Raw genomic sequence first — 25,067 nt, forward strand, 5'->3', positions numbered from 1 at the left:
TTAACCTGACTTCTTATGATCTTACCCAGGACCAACGAGACCTCTTAAATCTTGGTCTAAATTGTCAATTCTTATCTAAACCAAAGATGCATCAAAAACGCCTGGAAATCGAAATGCTTCTGGACGATATCCATAAGCTAGAAGACAACAAAAAAGTCATCACCACTGACACACTTCAAGCTGAACTACTTGCAGAAGCAGGGAAAAAACGAGGAACATATTCATCTACAATCTTAACCCCACGACTCAAAGAAGCAGCGAAACAACTAAAAAATCTGAAAGACGTAACAATAAGAAAAGCCGACAAAACAGCAGCATATGTATTGATTCCTACCCATGAATACATGAACAAAATTAGCGACATCCTAAGTGACGACTCCAAATTTCAACGAATCACGAGGAACCCCGTAGAAGACCTTAAGCGGAAAGTAAACAAAACAATTACAGCAATCAACGCAAAGAAAGGTAGTGTGCATTTCAATAAACTTCAAGGCGACTATGGCTTAGGATATGCCTACGGCAATGTTAAGACGCATAAACCAGGTAACCCACTACGCCCTATAATCAGCCAAATACCAACCCCAACTTATCACCTGGCAAAGAAACTCAATGAACTCCTAACTCCATACACTCCAAGTAAGTTTAGTCTACAATCATCAGCAGATTTCCTAGAATTGATCAAATCTACCCAGCCCGATGGAATCATCGCTTCCCCGGACGTTGAATCCCTTTTTACCAACGTCCCAGTCGACACAACCATAGGAATGATACTGGACAGAGTATACAGAGACGAGAGCACCCCCAAATTAGACATACCTGAGCCACACTTGAAAAGTCTTCTCGAAGCATGTACAAAGGAAGCCCCTTTCATCAGTCCACAAGGAGACATGTATTTACAAATAGACGGAGTAGCAATGGGCTCCCCCTTAGGAGTTTTATTTGCTAATTTTTATATGGGAACCATCGAAGATAGGGTCTTCAGTAGCAGACAAAAACCAACTGTATACTGCCGTTATGTAGATGACATATTCGTAATAGTAAAAGACTCAGATGAACTAATTGACCTAAAAAGACACCTAGAGAGAGAGCCACACTTGAAAAGTCTTCTCGAAGCATGTACAAAGGAAGCCCCTTTCATCAGTCCACAAGGAGACATGTATTTACAAATAGACGGAGTAGCAATGGGCTCCCCCTTAGGAGTTTTATTTGCTAATTTTTATATGGGAACCATCGAAGATAGGGTCTTCAGTAGCAGACAAAAACCAACTGTATACTGCCGTTATGTAGATGACATATTCGTAATAGTAAAAGACTCAGATGAACTAATTGACCTAAAAAGACACCTAGAGAGAGAGTCAGTACTCCGATTTACACATGAAAATAGTGAAAATAACAGTCTGCCATTCTTGGATGTACTAATAACAAAAACAAGAACCTCTTTAAGCACCAACGTATATACCAAGCCCACCAACATAGGATTATGCCTGAACGGTAGAAGTGAGTGCCCCCAAAGATACAAAGCCAGTGTTCTCAATGCTTATATTCGTCGAGCGCTTACCCACTGCTCTGAATGGAGCAACGTGAGTAGAGAGTTTGAAAGAGTAACTCAGGTATTGGTGAACAACGGATATAGCAACGCGGAAATAAACGCTGCTATAAGAAGACACTTGGACCGTTGGTATAATTCAGAACCTAGAACAGAAACCACAACACCCCCAATAAAATTATATTACAAATCAACCATGCACAGTGAACATATAAAAGAGGAAAGAATAATGAAAGAAATAATCCGTAAAGGAGTAAAAAGCACTACTCCTAACCAAAACATAAACCTGATAATATTCTACAAAACCAAGAAGACTTCCGAACTCCTTATCAAAAACAGCCCGAAGCCGACGGAGAACCCTCTACAGCAGTCAAGCGTTGTATACATGTACACTTGCCCCCACGAAGGATGTAACCTTCAATGTAAGTACATAGGTATGACGTCGACCAAGCTGACGAGGCGTTTGACATGCCATCTTCAATCTGGTGCCCCTAGGAATCACATGAGACAAGCCCATGACATTACTCTAACAAGAGAAATGTTGAACAAGAATACTTGCATAATAGACAAAACCCAAGATTCAAGAAGATTACAAATTCTTGAGGCAATTCACATAAGAATAGAGCGACCTACCATGAACACCCAAATCACGGAACTATTTACTCTACCCACCATGAGAGTAAGGACAAGACAAGAACATATCGATGCCAACACAGAAGACAATGTCCAACATAACAGGCCAATTACACTGGATTAATCTTTGTGTTTAGATAGGAGATGCCTCGTATGGGCCAATAAGCCTTCTGCAGCCCCTATGTTAATCCCTTATGTATCCCCCCATGTTTTCACCTTCATTGTATTATCACCTGACCTAATGCGGGTATAAAATCAACTAGTATTGTAAGATCTGTTCACTTGAGAATGAACCATGGAGGTTCGAAACGTCGTGCAAATTATACAAATAAGTGTAATACACTCTATAGTAAATCACTTCTTTTCTTCACCTTAAAAGTACGAAAATGAGTTTTGGAGAACTCCTATTTCAATTAAGCCCTGATGCTAAGAAAATAGTTAGAGGGATAGAAGCCCTAAACCAGAAAATAATAAATACAGAATATGCGGTCATATTCAATGAAACATGTTTGAAAGAAAACCTGCTGCCAGTATACACCAATATATATATATATATATATATATATATATATATATATATATATATATATATATATATATATATATATATAAATATATATATATGCGAACAAGCCTGAATGGTCCCCAGGACTATATGCGAATGAAATATAATATATGTCTACAGGAATATATAATATATTCCTTTTGACGGCCGTGATGGTCAAGCGGATTAAGGCGCCCTGTAGTTACCAGTTGCGTTGCTTCTGGGAGTATGGGTTCGAGTCACTTCTGGGGTGTGAGTTTTCATTCGCATATAGTCCTGGGGACCATTCAGGCTTGTTCGCATTTGTGTTCCTCACGTGTGCCCCAAAGAATGAGGTGATTTGGTGAAATGCTATGCCCAAGATTACCATCCGAGTTGCCGTCGGGGAAGTGGCTCAAATAGCCTCGGCTATCACTTCCTTTTGACGGCCGTGATGGTCAAGCGGATTAAGGCGCCCTGTAGTTACCAGTTGCGTTGCTTCTGGGAGTATGGGTTCGAGTCACTTCTGGGGTGTGAGTTTTCATTCGCATATAGTCCTGGGGACCATTCAGGCTTGTTCGCATTTGTGTTCCTCACGTGTGCCCCAAAGAATGAGGTGATTTGGTGAAATGCTATGCCCAAGATTACCATCCGAGTTGCCGTCGGGGAAGTGGCTCAAATAGCCTCGGCTATCACTTCCTTTTGACGGCCGTGATGGTCAAGCGGATTAAGGCGCCCTGTAGTTACCAGTTGCGTTGCTTCTGGGAGTATGGGTTCGAGTCACTTCTGGGGTGTGAGTTTTCATATTCATATATATATATATATATATATATATATATATATATATATATATATATATATATATATATATATATATATATATATATATATATATATATATATATATATATATATATATATATATATATATATATATATATATATATTGTTATATATATATATATATATATATATATATATATATATATATATATATATATATATATATATATATATATATATATATATATATTAGTATATTTTGGTAGCAGTCTTTCCTGTAGACATATATTATTAAATATGACCGAAAAAGTAAGATTAATAATTCTAACACGAATTTTCTCAATCTTTCGTACATTACGCTTCACTGTTGGAGGTAAATCAAAAATCAATTCTCCAAAATTCATTTTTATTTCTAGTCTGACGCGACACGGGCGCGTTTCGTAAAACTTATTACATTTTCAAAGACTTTAGTTCACAAATACACAACTGAATAGAACTTACGTATCTCCGATTTTATATCTACCTTTGAGTGAGGTGGAAGGGGTAATGTGGCATTAACACAAGACAGAACAAAGTGTGGTATTAATAGGGTATTAATTTCATCAACACAAGACAGAACAAGAGTATTAATAGGGTATTAATTTCATCAACACAAGACAGAACACGAAACAATGGATATTGAATAGAAGTGTTTGTAGAAAGCCTATTGGTCCATATTTCTTGATGCTTCTATATTGGAGCGGAGTCTTGAGGTGGGTAGAATATAGTTGTGCAATAATTGGCTATTGATTGCTGGTGTTGACTTCTTGATGTGTAGTGCCTCGCAAATATCAAGCCGCCTGCTATCGCTGTATCTATCGATGATTTCTGTGTTGTTTACTAGGATTTCTCTGGCGATGGTTTGGTTGTGGGAAGAGATTATATGTTCCTTAATGGAGCCCTGTTGCTTATGCATAAGCAACAGGGCTCCATTAAGGAACATATAATCTCTTCCCACAACCAAACCATCGCCAGAGAAATCCTAGTAAACAACACAGAAATCATCGATAGATACAGCGATAGAAGGACAGGAACAGAGGGACAGAAAGGGCGGACAGGGGGACAGAGAGAGGGACAGGGGGCAGAGATAGGGACAGGGGAAGATCGAGAGACAGGGACAGAGATGGATAGGGGGACTGGAGGAAAGGGAGGGGGACAGATGATGGACAGCGGACAGAAAGAGTGGGCAGGGGGACAGAGAGGTACAGGGGACAGAGAGATGGACAGGGGGACATAGAGGAACAGGGGGACAGAGAGTGACAGGGGGACAGAGAGAGGAACAGGAGGACAGAGAAGAACAGGGGGACAGAGAGAGACAGGGGGGACAGAGAGAGGGACAATGGGATAGAGAGGGACAGGGGGACAGAGAGATGGAAAGGGGGGACAGGGGGACAGGGGACAGAGAGGGGGAAAGGGATCTGGGACAGAGGACAGAAAATGTGGGCAAGGGGACAAAGTGCGGGACAGGGGACAAAGATGGACAGGGGGGAGATGTATGAGGGGAAATGTTTGCAGAAGATGGAGAACGGTAAGTTAGAGAGGGGGCAACTAAGGCCCATCATTGAAAAACAAATGAGCAGCATTGCAATAGCAGGAGCCACGCACATCTTTAGCCTGCGTTGTTGAGACATTGTCAATTAAGCGGTGTCCAATAGCAGTATCTTCGGTATTTAAGCGATACCTTAAAAAATACTGGAAATATTGAAAGATATTAATCCAGATATTAATCCCCTTGTGCAACGCACACAAGAGGCAACAGCTTCTAGCTCTACAAGCGGCAATATAAAATAGAGAATAGGCGATTGTTTTCACTCATAGTGTAATAAACCCACGGACCCACCCACCCGCTGAAGCCGTAAATGCCAAGACATTACTTCCGTTTAAAATTAAGCCGGAATAATCCTCAGGTATGTGCAGGATGTGGGAGGCCTTTGATCAACCACCGACTTCCTGCCCCGTCGACGGGGCCATCAGCCCTCAGTGTGCCCTCAGCCAAAATAATGTGAAACATGTATGTGGGTGTATTAAATATTTTAATTTATTATTTCCAAGATTTAGCTGTTAGCTCTTGGACCCCGCCTTTCTAAGCGTCGGTTGTCTAATGTACCGACTCTCGGCCTCTTTTCCTCCATCATATCTAAACAACATATATTTTTATCTAACACACACACACACACACACATCCCCAAGATGCAGCCTTTAGCAGCTTCCTGACTTTCAGGTTTCTATTTACTGCAAGGTGAATAGAGGCATTAGTGTGTGTATATTTGTGTCTGTGTGTACGTGTGTGTGTTTGTGTGTATACTCACCTAGTTGTGGTTGCGGGGGATTGAGCTCTGGCTCTTTGGTCCCGCCTCTCAACTGGCAATCAACTGATGTACAGATTCCTGAGCCTACTGGGCTCTATCATATCTGCATTTGAAACTGTGTATGGAGTCAGCCTCCACCACATCACTGCCTAATGCATTCCATCTATTAACTACTCTGACACTGAAAAAGTTCTTTCTAACATCCCAGTGGCTCATTTGGGTATTAAGTTTCCACCTGTGTCCCCTTGTTCGCCTACCACCCGTGTTAAACAGTTTATCTTTATGTACCCTATCAATTGCTCTGAGAATTTTGTAGGTAGTGATCATGTCTCCCCTTACTCTTCTGTCTTCCAGTGTCATGAGGTGCATTTCTCGCAGCCTGTCCTCGTAACTCATGCCTCTTAGTCCTGGGACTAGCCTATTGGCATACCACTAAACTTTTTCAAGCTTCGTCTTGTGCTTGACAAGGTGTGTGTGTGTGTGTACGTGTGTAACACACACGTACTTATGTGGTACGTATGTACTACATAATTGTAAGGCGTTTGCTGAATTAGAAAAGTCGGCTAGCAGTCCACCCTTAACGACACAATTCAGATTCAGATTCAGATGTTTATTCAGGTAAGGTATATACATACAAGTGATGTTACAGTAATGGATTGATATATAGATAGAGCTAGTACATACAATGCCTAAAGCCACTATTACGCAATGCGTTTTGGGCAAGAAAACATTAATATCTAGAACTTAATACTAATTGAGCATAAAGAATAAAAGATGTTGAGAACAAATACAAATAAAGATAAAAAAAAGGGGGAAACATGACTGAAAAAGCAGCACAAATACAATAGGTTGACAAACAGTGTTGATTAAAAAAAAAAAAAAAAGAAAATAACAGACATGGGTTGACAATAGAGGAGTGAGGTAGATTACAGGGAATTTATTAGGTAGTGTTTAGTTTTTATCTTAAACTGGTTGAGAGAGGTACAGTCTTTAACATGGTTGGGAAGGTCATTCCACATTCTGGGCCCCTTGATTTGCAGAGCATTTCTAGTTTGATTAAGACGTACTCTAGGAATATCAAAACTGTATTTATTTCTGGTGTGGTGCTCATGGGTTCTGTTACAACCTACTATGAAGCTTTTAAGATCAGGATTGGCATTATAGTTTAGCGTTTTATATATGTATAATACACATGAGAGAATGTGCAGTGACTTAATATCTAACATATTAAGAGATTTGAGTAGGGGTACCGAGTGATGTCTGGGGCCAGAGTTGGATATTGTTCTAATAGCGGCTTTGTGTTGGGTAATTAGAGGACGTAAGTGATTTTGGGTAGTAGAACCCCAAGCACAAATACCATAGTTGAGATAAGGATAGATAAGGGAGTAATAGAGAGTCACCAGGGCAGGGCGTGGTACATAATATCTGATCTTAGAAAGAATGCCCACAGTTTTTGAAACTTTTTTAGATATATTTAGAATGTGTCCCTGGAAATTCAGCTTGTGGTCAATGAGAATGCCAAGGAATTTGCCATCTAATTTGTTACAAATTTGGGTATTGTTTATTTTGAGATTTATAAGACTAGAGGATTTATTGCCAAACAGAATATAGAAGGTTTTGTCAATGTTAAGGGTGAGTTTGTTGGCAGTTAGCCAAAGATGGACTTTATTTAGCTCAGTATTTACTGTGGCATTTAGAGCAAGAGGGTCAGGACTGGAGTAAATGAAGGTTGTGTCGTCAGCAAATAGAATTGGTTTGAGGTGTTGGGAGGCATTTGGAAGGTCATTAATGTAGATGAGAAAGAGGAGAGGGCCAAGTATGCTGCCCTGAGGAACACCAATGTTGATGGGTAGGGTGGGAGAAATTGTATTATTCACAGAAACATATTGGAGCCTGTCAGTAAGGTAGGACTCGAGGTATTGTAGGGAGTGTCCTCTGACTCCATAATGATGTAATTTAAGAAGAAGGTTATGGTGGTTGACAGTATCAAAAGCTTTACGCAGGTCCACAAATAACCCAACAGGGAACTCCTTTTTATCAAGAGCTGTATGAATCGAGTTAAGCATACTAATAAGTGCATCGTTAGTGCTTTTTTTGGGTCTGAAGCCATATTGGCAAGGGCTAAGTATATTGAGTTTGGCTAGATATGAGTAAAGCTGCTTGTATATAAGTTTTTCAAAATTTTTTGACAAGTTTGGCAGGATTGATATAGGTCTGTAGTTGTTAACATCTGTGGGGTCACCACATTTGTGGACAGGCGTTACTCTCGCTTTTTTTAGAATATCTGGAAAGGTTTGGAGTTCAAGTGACTTGTTGAAGAGCAAAGCAATAGCAGGGGCTAAAGATCTGGAGGCTTTTTTGTAAATTAAAGTTGGTATCTCCTCAAGGGCACCAGACTTGGTTTTAAGGGAAAGGATTATCTCATTGACGTCAGTGGAGTTAATAGGCTTTAGGTACAGAGACTGTGGATAGTTACCTGTAAGATAGTCCTTAATGTCAGTACTGGAAGATGGAAAATTAACTCATTACATAAAAAAATATGTGGCTGTGCAACAGTGTGTGGGAATTGGGGAACTGGTGTGCATTTAGACGACTGGTGAGGACCAACAATGACGTAGAAGGATGGCACTAGCGTCTGAATCTAAGGGCAGTGAGGGACAACTTGGCTTTATATATTTTAATCCCCTTACTATACCGTGAGGCGTCCCTGGTAACCTTGCAATACCAACTGGTTTCTGATCAAAAGCTAAAGTCCAGTCGCCGCAAGGGCAATAAAGAGAAACAGGAACATTTGTGGAAGCTTTGGGACCGTTACGAGGAAAAACAGATAAGCACCTCACAGTTCCTCAAGGAATGTTCGCGTTTTATCCCAGGAAGTGCCTGAACTAGAATTAGAAAACAGCAGTCTGTTTACTGGTTGTTATTTAACTTAAGTTAGTTGTAAATGATAATGTAAAAATAGCCACTGAGAACTGATGAGTTGCCCAAGACTTTTGCTCGTAAAGAGGGAATTGATTACAAACTTGGACTGCCTTTGAGCAGCCTGAGGGCAGCAATATCCCAGGAACATCAACTAAATTTCGGAGACTTGAGGCAAAGTGAAATTCAAACCAGTTACTCCATCTATCATCATTCTATTATGCAGGAAGAACCGCACGTCTATGGGTCATCCAATAATGTTAGTAGACTTCTAGATGTTACCACTGCTAGGCTTAGGCTCGGCTACAAGTACCTCTGGGAGTTTGTAACATCTGCTGATGTAGATTTGACTAAATGTAAACTCTGTCAGCAGAACTATTCGCATACTTTGCGTCATTATATAATGGAATGTGAAAAATCGCGGAATTTAGAGATAACACCATCAATAGTGTCCAAGAAATGTGTAAGTACTTCATTCATAATGATGTGCTGCTCGAAATCTTAGCGAAGTATCCAAAATTTGCTTACTGTAGGTAATGCATGCACATGACTGTAAAGCTGCCGCCCAGTTGGGTGGGTGTGCAGCAAGACTAGTAACTGTGTGACTCACCATAGATGTAAAGTGCCTTGTATAGTGACTGTTGTGAGCCTCTTGTTGATCACTTGTGACACAAAGATTATTGATGTGTGTATTTGTGTAGGTGATTAGATATGTATTACGTATATATATATATATATATATATATATATATATATATATATATATATATATATATATATATATATATATATATATATATATATATATATATGTACATGTATGTATGAGAGTGTGTACATGTATATATAATATTAATAATTTTGTAACTAGCGTCACAAATTGATATTTGCTTAGCTAAACGAACTAGAAGGTTCAGTTCCTGAACCGATTATGTGCCTCTGTAATCCTTTACACCACCGCCCACGGGATGGGTATGGGGTGCATAATAAAGAAAGAAATTGAATTGTTGGTCTGATTAAGACTTTATGACCATGTAATCTATGTTTTGCTCCACTACTTACTGGTTGAGTATGGGATGCATAACAAATAATAGCCTCCTTCGGGGGCGCCTTGTTTCTAAACGTGTTAGTCTTAAATCCTTTAATCTCAAATCTTGCTACAATGTACCTCTTAATAAATGTTATGTACTCTCGCAACCCAATGTACCTTCTTGTATATAAATAAATAGATTTCAACTGTAAGGGGATATGGTTTGCACCTTGTTATTCTAATAATGGATAAATAATTCTAATAATGGAAGCGCTAATTATATGAACAAGTGCCATGTATTTATTCAGACGAGAACAACAGCGAACACAAACCAGCGCATATACGAACGGAATTTTGGTCATGTTCCAATATCATAAATCGATCCCAGTGTTATGTAGTAGAGAAAAAATGACATATCCAGTTTACGTAAAGCTACGAGTGGTCGAAACCACACTTAAATCCCGGAATGAACTTACGAAGATTTTTCCACTTAGGGTAGTTAATTGAATATGGACGTAGCTGCCACGAAGGCGCTAAGACGGAAAACGCTCTTAGCTAAGAGGAAAAACCTTCGTAAGTACCTTCCCTGAATCCGGCCCCATGTCACTATAGGCTAAGGTCTCATACTTACTACGGGTGTACCTTTTAAGTTAAATCTAGTCCTCGGACTTGGAATTGTTACTGTTAATTCTTACTTTATATATTTACTTTATATATTTTAATATAAACTTTATATATTTACTTACTTTATATATTTGAAACTTTATATATTTACATGTTCTGCAGAATTTAATCTTCAATAAATTTAAAGCCCCATACTGCCAGTATCTTTCTCCCTGATCAGAAAATGCTGTATTGTGCCTACTAATTTTTGTTAAACTACCATTCAAGCTGTCATTGCAATCAATCTAAGTTACCTATGTGCTTTAATATACCTACAACTTTCTCTCATCTTTTATTTTTTTCTTGCTTTGTAACTGTTATAATTTTTTTATAAATTTTGCAAGTATTTACCTACTTAAAATTTTCTTCTGCCCGAAACGCTGTGCGTAGTATAGTGGCTTTACAAGATTGTAGTTACTATGCTATGTATCCTCAATCCCAATGTACCTTCTTGTATATATATAAATAAAATAAAAATAAAAAATTGGCATAGATGGTATTGAAAAGGCAGACTCACTAGCAAAAACTGCCATTGCTCTACCTGTTGTACAGGTTCAAATACCTCCAAGTTTTTCACAGATTAAGGAGGAAATCAAGAATAAATATTCTCAAGTGAGGAGTTGTGGTGAGAGGTTGTGGTGAAGAGTTGTGGTGAGGGGTTGTGGAGAAGGTTTAGGGGCAAGGGGTGTGTTTAGTGGCTAGGGGTGGTAGGGCCCTTGTGGGGGCTGTGGTTGGGGGGAGCAGCCAGCCTGCATGTCAACAACAGGAGCAGCAGCAGCAGCAGCAGCAGGAGCGTGAGAGCGGTCGGTCTGCTGTGTTCCTGCTACCTCTCCCGCCTCTCTCTCCTCCACCTGTTGCCTCTCCCACGTGAGTCTTGTAGCGTCCTCCAGCTGTGTCCTGCACCTGCTTCACTTCCAGTGTGAGTCCTGCAGCGTCTCCTGCCAGAGTTCTGCAGGGTCCCCCTCGAGAGTCCTGCAGGGTCCCCCCTCGAGAGTCCTGCAGGGTTCCCCTCGAGAGTCCTGCAGGGTCCCCCTCGAGAGTCCTGCAGGGTCCCCCTCGAGAGTCCTGCAGGGTCCCCCTCGAGAGTCCTGCAGGGTCCCCCTCGAGAGTCCTGCAGGGTCCCCCTCGAGAGTCCTGCAGGGTCCCCCTCGAGAGTCCTGCAGGGTCCCCCTCGAGAGTCCTGCAGGGTCCCCCTCGAGAGTCCTGCAGGGTCCCCCTCGAGAGTCCTGCAGGGTCCCCCTCGAGAGTCCTGCAGGGTCCCCTAGCAGAGTGCTGCATCTCCTGCGTGAGTCCTGCAGAGACAGGCTATGAAGAGCTAGACCTCACAACCCCATAGTTATGAGAGATGACATAGGCAACATCTCATGTGTGTTATGCAGATGCAACACCTGCAACATCTCTTGTGAGTCCTGCAGATGCAACACCTGCTATGTTTTCTGTGTGTGCCTTGCACTGCAACACCTGCTGCAACAAGTGTGTGAGTCCTACAACACCAACACCTGCAAGTGGGGTCTAAAAACTGCTAAATGTTATGTCCAGATACATCTTTTTTTATATTTGTTTATTATTTATATATACAAGATTTCTTACATTCTTGTAAAGCTACTAGCACACATCGTTTTGGGCAGGTCCTTAATCCTAATTTTCCCTGGAATACGACCTGCCAAATCGTTTAACAACCAGCTACCAATGCAGTCCACTGCTGGGTGAACAGAGGCATACAGTTAAGGATTGCTTGACCTGCTTGATTCGCACCCAATGAGTCCTTCCCGGCCAGGATATGAACCCAGGCCAAATCGCTCGCGAAGCGTGGAGCGAGTGGGTTGCCACTGCACCTCAGGGACTGCTACTCAGTCAAGCAAATTTAACCTAACTAAACATACCATGGTGCCTTCTGTTCATAATTACTACCACAACCCAACCTAATCTTACCTAATACAGTATATCCAAATTTAATCTTACCTTACCTAACATATCCAAACCTAACCTAGCCTTACTTAACCTACCCAGACCTTACCTTACCTTTCCTTACCTAAGTAACCTTACCTAACTTAACCTTACCAAACAAGCTTATCTAACCTTATCTCTACCTATCCAAACCTGTCATAATCTAATCTTAACTAACCTATTTAAATCTAACTTAAAAAAATTGCTTTGTGTTATATAGTGTGCACGAGGTGTGTGTGACATCACAATAACATTGATCCCTAGGCAATTTTAAATGTTTCTGACACCACTCCTACTGCATGCTGTGTGAGAATCCTGAAGTGACCACACATGTTTTCTCCCCCCCATGTGTCCTGCAACTGCCACCCCTGATACTTATCCCGCCCGAAGTCCTGCAGCTACCAAGCTTTCACAGCACCCATATTTAGGGTCCCGCTAGTACAGTTGGGTTTGTTCTCGACTCACAATTGAAAATTCTGCGTTCATATCCCAGGCGGGACAGAAATAGTTGGGCACATTTCCTTTCACCTAAGGCCTCTGTTCACCTAGCAGTCAGTAGGTACTCAGGAGTTAGTCAGCTTGTTGTGGGGGTTGCATCCTGGGCGAGGTCAGTAATTCGACTTGTGTCTGAATACACTCGGGCTTCCTGTCCCCCGACACAATTAAGTATTATTATTAATACATTAAATTATTATGGAAAATTTTATTTTTTGGTATCTTCAGATAGTTAAATGATAAAATTTGAGGTCTATACCTGTATTCTTGTTTCTTATTGAGTGAACATTATCATTTATAAAAGTCCTTAAGACTAATTATGTAAATGTCATCAGTGGCAAAGGAATTATTGATAAGCACTATTGTAATTACCTAAGTGTAGTTACAGGATGAGAGCTACACTCGTGGTGTCCCGTCTTCCCACTACTCCTTGTCTTGTAACGCTTTAAAACTGCTGATGGTTTTGGCCTCCAGCACCAAATGTTCCAAATGTCTACCTCACTGCAAAAGTGAATTTTCTTATATTTCTTTGGCAGCTTTGTTTAGTTAGTTTAAATCTATGACCTCTTGTTCTTGAAGTTCCAGGTCTCGGGAATTCTTCCCTATCAATTTTATGGATTCCCATTACTATTTTGTACATAGTGATCATATCGCCTCTTTTTCTTCTATCTTTTAGTTTTGGCATATTTAATGCCTCTAACCTCTCTTCATTGCTCTTGTCCTTCAGTTTTGGGAGCCATTTAGTTGCATGTCTTTGCGCTTTTTCCAGTTTGTTGATTTGCTGCTTAAGATATGGGCACCATACAACCACTGCATATTCGAGCATTGGTCTAACAAGTCATGAACAATTTCTTTAGTATTTCACTATCCATGTATTTAAAAGCAATTCTGAAATTAGAAAGTGAAGCATAGGCTGGAGGAGGCCTGGGTGAGGACCAGGCCATGGGGACGTTGAGCCCTGAAATCATCACAAGGTAGGAGCTTCGCACTGTGCTCTTTTGTGGTCCTCATGTGATAGTTTTCTATCTAGATCTCTCTCTCTCTGTATTCAAATTCTTTAAAGATTTCTCACATAATTTATGTGGGGTTTATGTTCTATTCCACACTCCATAACATGACATTTCTGTGGGGGACTCCCATAGGCTTCCTGAAGCTATCCGAACTGATATGTGCTATATTAGTTTGGAGTCATCATTCACATGAGTCCTTATGCCTACTGCAAACCACGAGCCAGAAACTGGCCCCCTTCAGAGAGGCGCAGTGAGCAATGGCCTATGAGCACTTTCACATTTATAGAATGTCATAAATTGCCCATCGACCAGAGAAGGACCCAGAAAGGTAGACAAATCAAAACAGACCACTGTCTGGTTGACCTGTGCAATCTACATCCGAAAAGATCAAAATAACTCCCTCTAGAAAAACAACAACAAGCAACACTCCATGCAACTAGCACTCCCATGCATTACAACTTCAACTTCAATTTCATGCAACTAGCAGGAGGAGTCGGCAGCCCACCACTCCAGTTCTTGAACTGATGGGCTGGTGGTCAGATCAGTCAGCTCTGGCCTCAAGTTCCTGTTGTGGATTTTTGCCCTGTGCGACTGTTCCAACAGTGTTGGTGTGGTGGCCAGGTGTCTTAGTGTAGAAGAGCAGCATGTGCCTAGGGTGACTTTCCCTAGGTGTTCTGTGAATACTGCTCCTGTTCCTGCTCCCAGGGTTATCTTCCCTGGGGTTCAGGAATCACTTCCCCTTTGAGGACTTCATCGCTTGATATTGTCTTCTCCCTTGGGGTACGTTGGGGATCTAGGTCTGTCTTGCCCTGGGTAAGGGAGTGTTATTGGCTGGATGGGGTGCACTGCGACTAGCACAGCTAGCTTTACTTTAACGTAGCGGCCAATGGTTGGCCCTCTCTGACTGCCAGTTTGTTTTTTGTGTGTCTTCAGGGAGAAAGGGGGAGGTTGTTTTAATTTTCTTTTCATTCTCTGGTATTCTAGCTTTGTTCAGACAGAGGAGGTCTGCTTAGCTTCTTATCAAGCAAGCCTAGGTTGTGTTGGTAAACCTCCTCCTTTGTTGCTCCTGAAGTTTCATATCTGCTACTAGTGGTTAGTGTGCCTGCTACCTGACAGGGTTCTACTGGCTGAGCTGGTCCCAGTGCATGGGCTTCCTGTAGGGCTAATTCACCCTACGGGCCCCGGAAAACCCCTGTGGGCTCGGTCGTACAATGGCTACTTCTTCCAAGCCTACTGTCACCTTGTGCGAAGTCGAAGGTTGTTCATTGCCCCTGCCTCAAAGAAATGTTCATCCGTACCTGCCTCTGTCATGCTGCCTGTTGGGTCGAGGACACCACCGACTTGGAGTCTTGTGGGCCTTGTTCCCTACTTACATTTCACTTTCCTCTTTCCTTGTCTGTTGATCTCAGGGATCAGGCAGTGGCAACATTGCATGCTCGATTCTCCTTAACTGCAATGTGCCAGGACCTAGATTCAGGAAGCTCTGTGTATTTCTTCGTAAGTGGGTTTGCTACGAAGGTTCCTAGGTGCGCCCTAAGAAGATGCTTAGGTGCGATTCAATAAGGTATACTTAGGAAGAAAATTGTTGGTTCACCTGCGTGCCGATAGAGGTCACTACTGTGTTTCGTTTGGCCAATCAGAGAGCAGCAACATTCTTCATATTGAAGATTTAGCGCTGGCTTATCGGAGCTCTACTGCCTCCTATTTACGTCGAATTTTCTTATAAAATTAGTATATTTCGAAGTAAAACAATGTTTTTTAAACTTCTACAGCCAGCACCGACATTGTAGTAAACAAATATGTTACATTTGTTGTTTACCTACGTAATTCTAAGAGATACTGTGTAGCTGTCCTTGTTGCTCGGAAGATGCGCTGACAATTATTGTATATATCTACTGAACTTACCCAAGGGCCACTAACTATCTAGTGACCTCGAAGAGGACAGAAAGTCGGCGGCTTGTTAAAGGGCCCGCCAATTGTCTTAATGATATTTTTACCTGGAATTTGGCATTTACGGCTTCAGCGGGTAGGCGGTTCCATGGGTTTATAGCCCTCTTGGTGGAAAAAAAACATCTGTTTTCAGTCCTACTTGAGAGAACATACTCTCCAACACTATATCTGTGATTGTCCTGTTATCAGTGACTTCATACCAAATGGTATGAGGTATTTTGAGCTCTGTAATTACTTCATACACTCAGGAATATTGGAAGATATTCTTGTGCTGCACCCAGATTTTGCTAGTGGAGGCTAATAGATCAGCATTAAGTATTTTGTTCTCTCCTAATTCCATGTATGACTGGCCATCCTGTGAGGTGAGGATGTTGGGTGAGCTTGTAGCTGGTTTTTGATTTACACTGTGTGGTCCTTTATACAGAATAGGGAAGCAGCACATTGCTGTGTATACCTAAACATGTTTAAAAATACATTGTTTGAGAGGAGTTTTGTAGAAACTGGTAAGAGTAATTATAATATAATGTTTCCATGATTCAGTGCTTACCTCTTGTGAAAATTGCTTAGAGTTGTTTAGTCAGAGTTGATTTGTTTTTTGTATTGAGGCTGGTATTTTCTAAATTGATTCCATGTACAGTATGTCTAACCATCCTGTGAGATGGGAGTATTAGATAAACTTATAGCTAGTTTTTTATCTACACTGTAATATTCCATATAGAATAGGGTAGCAGCACATTGCTGTGTATACCTAATCTTCTTAATAAAAAAAATCAGTAATAAAGATTTTAAATTATAGTTTGTATTATTACAAATACAGTACTGTATTATCCTTATTAAATCATGTTGACCATGGATCATTAAGATCTCATGTTGATATGTAATACAAGTCATATTTCTTTTGAACTGCTAATCCATGCTAAATCATTCATTAAATTGTGCATTATGTCTCAATTTTTTACTTCCTTGGATATACTGTACAGTACAAAAAGATAGGATAAAAATAAACTAGTAATATTTCTTTCATTATATTTTTCATTTAAATAACTGCATCAATATTTTTACAGCTGACAGGATTTGTTTTCCCATACAGGTGCATTATTTGTTAAAAAAAATTTGGTTTATTGTTACACACAATGGTGCTACATAGCCTTCCCAGTTTGGTGCCTTCTTTTAATACTTACTGATTAAAAAATAAATAATAAATACATTTTATTCAGGAAAAGTACATACAGTTGATTTACAAACATAATGTTGGATTTATAGGCAGAGCTAGTACATACAATACCTAAAGCCACTAATACTCATAGCATTTCGGGCAAGGTGTGGGGGGAAAAAAACACAGACTAAAACTTGATAGTAATCGGGATTAGGTATAAATTGTGTTGAAAGAAGGAATAAAAAATACAAAAAGGGGGTTAACATAGCATAAATCAGCAATTGCACATGTTGGTGAACAGCGTTGTTTAAAAAATAGCAAGACATGGGTTGACATTTAGGAGGTAAGTTAGGTTACATGGAGTTAATTAGGCAGTACTTGGTTTAACTCTTAAACTGGTTGAGAGAGGTACAGCCTTTGACATGATTCGGGAGGTCAATCCACATTCTGGGTCCCTTGATTTGTAGAGCACTTCTAGTTTGGTTACACACAGCCAAATTGAGTAACAGGAAGAGGTCTTGGACACAAATTTGTTCCATGCTAAATGTAGAGGAATCAGCCGAGTATTCCTCAAATAAAATAAGTTGCCTCAGCTTATAAGGTAAATAAAATAAGCATTTCTCAAATAAGTAGCTGCCTCACCTCACTGCCTTACTGCTACATAGCCTTCCCGGCATGGTGCCTTCTTTTGATAATTACTTGTTCCACACCCAAATTGTATAACAGGAAGAGGTCTTGGACCCCTACTTCCCTCTCTCTTTTTTAGTAGTCTATATAGTCATAATTATAGCTTTAAGTATTCAATGAATAAAGTTTTTGACATTTTTACCCTTTTCCTTACCTAACATCATTTGTGCAGCATATTTTTATTTTATGTCTCACCCAGATTTAATTTCAAAATAAAACCAAACTAAATAAATTAGAAATGGGTATGTATAGCTAAGGTACACCCTTACTACTAGGTGAACAGGGGCATTTGGTGATACAGAGCACCACTTGGTTTCCGAACCCCTTGGGGACGAGACCCGTCGGTTAACATGTAAGTTCGTATACGAGAAATAGAGGGGAAAAAATATACTAGAAATGTAAAAAGAAATTTTTCCGAAAAATTTATGAAAAAAACTCTAGGGAAAAAAATCGTCAGGTTCATGGCGTAAATGCGACCGTGTTTTGTTTGTACTCATCAATAAGTGAAGTCCTGATCCGCTTTATAAAAGTCCTTAATTGTTCCTAACTGATTATTAAGACGTCTGGCAAACATCCTCTGGATGTTTCCTGCCAGCCTGCAGGCACATCCTGCCTAAAATATACGATGATGTACTGTACATTTAAGAAACAAATCTGAGTCACAGGTCTGTGGAGTGTGGTTAGGCTTACAGAGTCAGCCGGTCCCTCCCCCACCACCGACACACCTCCCCCTCTCCCCCCACCACCGACACACCTCCCCCTCTCCCCCCACCACCGACACACCTCCCCCTCTCCCCCCACCACCGACACACCTCCCCCTCTCCCCCCACCACCGACACACCTCCCCCTCTCCCCCCACCACCGACACACCTCCCCCTCTCCCCCCACCACCGACACACCTCCCCCACCCCAAACCCATACACACACACACACACTCTCAAAGGTCACGTGGTTCACGGTTCACTTCAACACCCATATATCGCTTCCTGCCTGCCTGCTTCCTTCCCAGCCTGCCTCCTTCCCAGCCTGCCAGCCTGCTTCCTTCCCAGCCTGCCTCCTTCCCAGCCTGCCAGCCTGCTTGCAGTCTTGCAAGCCTTGCAAGTCCTGCCAGCCTGCCAGTCTTGCTTCCTTCCCAGCCTGCCTCCTTCCCAGCCTGCCAGCCTGCCTCCTTCCCAGCCTGCCTCCTTCCCAGCCTGCCTCCTTCCCAGCCTGCCTGCCTGCCTCCTTCCCAGCCTGCCTCCTTCCCAGCCTGCCTCCTTCCCAGCCTGCCTCCTTCCCAGCCTGCCAGCCTGCTTCCTTCCCAGCCTGCCAGCCTGCTTCCTTCCCAGCCTGCCAGCCTGCTTCCTTCCCAGCCTGCCTGCCTGCCTCCTTCCCAGCCTGCCAGCCTGCCTCCTTCCCAGCCTGCCTGCCTGCCTCCTTCCCAGCCTGCCAGCCTGCCTCCTTCCCAGCCTGCCAGCCTGCCTCCTTCCCAGCCTGGCAGCCTGCTTCCTTTCCAGCCAGCCTGCCTCCCTCCCTGCCATCATGCTAACGGGTAGTGTGTGTTAGGCTTATCTTCGGGAACGAGCCGGTCTCACCCCCACCACCAACAAACCACCCGCCCCCCTACATCCCATCTCTCAAGGTCACGCGGTTCAACCGCGTGACTACCACTCACTCCCTGCCTGCAAGCTAGCCTGCCTGCCTGCCTGTGCCTGCCTGCCTGTGCCTGCCAGCCTGCCTTTTCCTCCCTAATTCTCACTACTTCCATCCCTTCCTGCCTACCTCCTAGCATCTCTCCCTACCTCCCCCTCCCTCTTAGCATCTCTCCCTACCTCCCCCTCCCTCCTAGCATCTCTCTCCCCCCCTCTCTCACTGATTCTCCCCCCCCCCTCATTGATACTGCCTCCCACCTAAGTTCCATCGTCCATCCACCCACCAGTCAGCCATCACTGACGCAATGCGTGCATTTGGAGCCAACATGGTGCACAGATGTTTCTTGATTGTGCAGATATGTAAAACAAAAGCACAGAATGAACATTCCAGCCTTATGGCAATTCAAAATAATAGGAATAATAGGCCGTGAATCTGTGAAGTCACAGTGGGCAAACTGGACCATCGCCCACCCACCACCACAAGCCGGCGTGACGCTTGGCGAACCCCTTCCTACCCGAACTTTGTTCGGGTAGCATGACTCCCCAACCCCAATCGGGAAACAGGAAGTTTCGGATAACTAAAGTTCGGAAACCAAGTGGTGCTCTGTAGTAAATGATCCCATCAGGCAGGGCTCATCACCTTCTCTCATATTTCATGTTCACCAGTGTTTATTTACTTAATAACTACTGGTATAATATCTTGCTATTATAAAACTAATTCTACTATCATCAAACACATATTTACTTCAAGTTTCAAGCAGAGAATGCATATATAACTAACACGAAGGACTCCTCTCCACTAGATTCACCAGCTATAATATTTTGGTCATGTTTCAATATCATAAATCGATCCCAGTGTTATGTAGTAGAGAAAAAATGACTTATATCCAGTTTACGTAAAGCTACGAGTGGTCGAAACCACACTTAAATCCCGGAATGAACTTACGAAGGTTTTTCCACTTAGGGTAGTTAATTGAATACGGACGTAGCCGCCACGAAGGCGCTAAGACGGAAAACGCTCTTAGCTAAGTGGAAAAACCTTCGTAAGTATCTTCCTGAATCCAGGCCCCAGATTTGTTGCCCAGATGGAGGCCCTGGAGCTGCTTCCTGCTCCTTTATTCCCATGCTTCCGGCACCCAAATGTCTGGAAGTTTCTGGGTCGGGGCGGGGTTAAGCTCGGGATGAGGCTTGGGTGGCTTCTGGGGCTGCCACTTTCGATTCAGCCGCGGAGGTGGTTGAGCCCAATATTTCTGTCGAGGCTTCTAGGTCAACCCAGCAGACCCCCCTTCCTGGAAGTTTTTTTCCTGGACGCTGCATTTTTTTCAGGGGTGGTGGGCGTGGAGGAGGGCTCTTCCCTGGGGCCTTTGTCAAGGGTTCCTGGGGCTCGAGGGGGCGGGGTGGGGAAGTCCGCTTCAAACACCTGGGCTCCTTTTGCCCCTGCTTGGTCCCTTGTGCCTTCTGGGCAGGAGTTATTGCTGTAGTGAAGGGGGTTTTCGTCCCCACCTTTCCTTTCTGTTTACATATTACCCTATTTACTGGTGTGATTTACGCATCCTCTAATCAGGTGCATCCATCTTTTGCTTGGATGTTTTGTGCCAGAAAAAAAAACAATTATATCAATATAACGACTTTTTTGTCTGGTTCCTTATACTGGACATATATTGCACATTATTTTCCGGTGCTTTTGGTACCCCTGCTCTTCCCTCCTCTTAGATCAGTGGTTTTGTTTTAATACTTTTGGCAAGAATTTTGCTATACAGATTGCGAACCTCAGGTTTCTGAGTGTGATGTTTTGCATTTGCTGTGACTGGCCGCCAGAGCAGCGCTCTGGTTGTGGCGCACCATCCCACACCTCTGGTTTGTTGTCATCCACTCTCTGAAGGCGGCCGGGCGGTTGAAAGTTTATCATTCCATTCCCGCTCTTTTTGGGTGTTTTTTATTTAGTTAACACTTTCGCGCAGCCCGCGCGCCATCCCTCAACTGTGCGATATGGGTCCCAGCGTGTCACGAGAGCGCGCGTTAATTCCGAAAAGTGTATACTCTCTTCAACTTTGTCACCTCAATTCTCGTTCTACGAGATTAAATTTGGTATCATTGTGTTCGCAATAAAATTCTCTACAGCACTAAATGCATATAAACTCCAAAAGCCCGGCTAATTACCCGCAGCAAACAGAGAAAGTGCGAACGAGTTACCCAGGAGCGCGCAAACTCGATAAAATGTTTTCACTATTTTCACTCTGGTCACCTCAATTTTCGTCTTAGGTCTTTCATTTTGGTCTCAATGGGTTCGCAATAGAATTCTCTAGAGGAACATTAGCATATAAAATAAAAAACCTGGTCACGCTCCAACCGCCGACGAGTTGAAGACGGGCCACACGTTAGCCGCAAGTGAGCGCTCAGACGCCTTCCAGCTACACTCCCAATTCCCGCCCTTTTCAAGCCTTTCTTTCGCAATTTTCTTCCTGGAAAGGCCTTGTTCATGATCACTATCCATTGTGGAGTAAGCGTAGATAGTTTCTAAAGCCGCAGTAAGAAATATAGCCACGGAAAATAGCCGAAATGTTCACACGTTTGAGATGCGAGGGGAGGCGACATTGGCCACAACAGTGGAGCGAAAACAATGGGCCCACGGCGTGTGCCAAGCTGCCTGAGGGCCACGAGGCTCAACAAAGAAAATGGGAAGAAATCGTCACGCATTTTAAAACTAGTCCCAAATAAATCAGATAAAAACCTGATTTTTGGAGATTATTTAAAGTGGATGACGCAATGCTGCGTCATTCCCGGCATTACCGACAGTAAACGGATGATGCAGTGCTGCGTCATGCCCGGGCGAAAGTGTTAATGTGGTATTGTTCGTACCGGTGATTGTCACTCACTTTTGTGTGACATGTTTCAGGTGTGGGTTATGTCTGCTATGAAAGGGGTGTGGAGGTACGTGATTGATGTGTGCTTCCATCACCACTGCCAAGGTGTCGTCAGTAGTTTGGTAAGCGTATCCTTGCCTCGTTGTACACTTTTAGTTATGCTTCAGCTCTTTGGGCCTACCTTTCACCCGTCATTCTACTGGTGTACACATTCCTAAGCTTCTTGAGCGCCTGTGTTTCTACATTTACCTGCTCGATACATGGTTGATGGGGTTCTGAGAGTTCTTCTACTCCCCAAGCCCAGCCCAAGGACAGGCTTGACTTGTGGGAGTTTGGTCCACCAGGCTGTTGCTTGGAGCGGCCCGCAGGCCCAAATACTCACCACAGCCTGGTTGGTCTGGCACTATTTTTAGAAACAGTCTAGTTTTCTCTTGAAGATGTCCATGGTTGTTCCGGCTATATTTCTTATAGTCGCTGGAAGGACGTTGAACAATTACAGACCTCTGATGTTTATACAGTGTTCTCTGATGGTGCCTATGGCACCTCTGCTCTTCACTGGGTCTATTCTGCATTTTCTTCCATATCGTTCACTCCAGTACGTTGTTATTTTACTGTGTAGATTTGGGACCTGGCCCTCCAGTATTTTCCATGTGTATATTATTTGGTATCTCTCTCATCTAGTTTCTAGTGAGTACATTTGGAGAGCTTTGAGACGATCCCAATAATTTAGGTGCTTTATTACGTCTATGCATGCTGTATATGTTCTCTGTATTTCCTCTGTTTCAGCAAGCTCTCCTGCTCTGAAGGGGTAAGTGAGTACTGAGCAGTACTCAAGATGGGACAACACAAGTGACTTGAAGAGTACAATCATTTTGATGGGATCCCTGGATTTGAAAGTTCTCGTTATCGATCTTATTATTTTTCTGGCTGACGCAATATTTGCTTGGTTATGCTCCCTAAACATTAGGTCGTCGGACATCATTATTCCCAAATCCTTGACATGCTGTTTTCCTACAATGGGCAAATTCGATTGTGTTTTGTAGCTTGTACTGTATTATGTTTCAGATCCTCATTTTTGCCGTACCTGAGTACTGTACCTGGAATTTATCACTGTTAAACATCATGTTATATTCTGCTGCCCAATCAAAACCTTTGTTGATATCTGCTTGTAGTTTTTCAATGTCTTCTACAGAGGTAATTTTCATGGAAATTTTTGTGTCATCTGCAAAGGATGACACGAAGCTGTGACTTGTATTTTTGTCTATATCTGATATGAGAATAAGGAAAAGCAGCGGTGCAAGGACTGTACCTTGAGGTACAGAGCTTTTAACTGCACTTGGACTCGATTTTATTTGATTGGCTGTTACTCTTTGTGTTCTGTTCGACAGGAAATTGAGTATCCAGCATCCTACTTTACCAGTTATTCCCATTGACCTCATTTTGTGTGCTATCACTCCATGGTCACATTTGTCGAATGCCTTTGCAAAGTCTGTGTATACAACATCTGCATTTTGCTTTTCTTCTAAAGCTTCTGTGATTTTGTCATAGTGGTTGAGTAACTGTAACAGACAGGATCTTCCCGCTCTAAATCCATGTTGTCCTGGGTTGTGTAGCTCATTATTTTCCATAAAACTATAAATTTGATTCCTAATCACTCTTTCAAACACTTTTATTATGTGTGATGTTAGTGCAACTGGCCTATAATGTTTTGCCAAGGCTTTACTACCCCCCTTGTGCAAAGGAGCTATATCTGCAGATTTAAGTGCTGCTGGTATCTCCCGTGTATCCAGGCTCTTTCTCCATATTACGCTGAGTGATCGCACTACTGGTACTTTACATTTCTTTATGAATATTGAATTCCATGAGTCAGGCCCAGGAGCTGAGTACATAGGCATATTGTCAGTTTCTCTTTCAAAGTCTTCCGAGTTTGTGGTAATATCCGTTATATTATCTGCAGCTTGAATGTCATGCATAAAGAAGCTGTCTGGGTCATCAACTTTCATGTTGTTTATTTGTGTGCTAAACATAACCTCATACTGGCTTCTTAGAATTTCACTAATCTCTTTGTTGTCCTCTGTGTACGTACCTTCATTTGTAATTAACGGTCCAATACTGGTCGAGGTTTTTTATTTTGTGTATGTGAAAAAATATTTTGGATTTTTCTTTATCTCTTGTATAGCTTTCTGTTCCAATTCCATTTCCTCAGACTCATATGATCGCTTCAACGTTTGTTCTATTTCTTCGATCTCTCTGCTTACGTTTATTTTCCTTGCTTGTGATAGTTGTGTCTGCCGAAGCATTTCCGCTATTTTTTTCCTTTTCCTGTACAGTCGTCTGCCTTCTCTTTCTACAGTGGTCCTCTTTCTGCCCCTCCTCACAGGCACGTACTTCAAGCAGACCTTGTAAGCTTCAGCTGTCAGTTGAGCTGTGTGGGAGTTTTGTCGCTTAAGACCGTCTCCCATTGAATGGTTGCAAGGTCTACATTTATTTTTTCCCAGTCGATCCTCTTATTGTTGAAATTGAATTGTTTGAATACTCCTTCTCGCTTGTTGGGTCTCTTAGACCTACTACCGTTGTTTATGCTAGTTCGCACTTCAATGAGCTTATGGTCTGAGTATGTAGTATCTGAGATTGTAATGTCTCTGATTAGTTCATCATTGTTTGTGAATAACAAGTCTAGTGTGTTTTTGTTCCTAGTTGGTTCTGTAATCTGTTGATTGAGCGAGAATTTGTCACAGAATCTCAAAAGTTCTCTGACCTGTGGTTGGTTATTTCCTGGGTCATTCCCTGCTATGATATTTGTGTTTGCCATTCTCCATCTTAGACTTGGTAAATTGAAATTTCCAAGGAAGATAATATCAGGAGCTGGGTTTGCTAGGTTA

At 42.3% G+C, this 25,067-nt stretch overlaps 1 protein-coding gene across 4 annotated transcripts in view; it reads left to right on the forward strand.

Annotated features, from left to right (window-relative positions):
• Positions 1 to 11,128: 11,128 nt before the first annotated feature.
• hd (humpty dumpty) overlaps positions 11,129 to 25,067 on the forward strand; it is a 305,418-nt gene continuing 291,479 nt past the window's right edge. For 2 of the 4 annotated variants that reach the window (XM_069330784.1, XM_069330783.1), the window contains exon 1: positions 11,177 to 11,312. The gene's annotated coding sequence lies outside the window, so the exon portion shown is untranslated. Of the gene's footprint in view, positions 11,365 to 25,067 lie in introns of all 4 variants that reach the window. The other 2 variants (XM_069330781.1, XM_069330782.1) reach the window with 2 other exon arrangements.

This window comes from Procambarus clarkii, chromosome 24, assembly GCF_040958095.1.
Source record: "Procambarus clarkii isolate CNS0578487 chromosome 24, FALCON_Pclarkii_2.0, whole genome shotgun sequence".
Taxonomy (NCBI): Eukaryota; Metazoa; Arthropoda; class Malacostraca; order Decapoda; family Cambaridae; genus Procambarus; species Procambarus clarkii.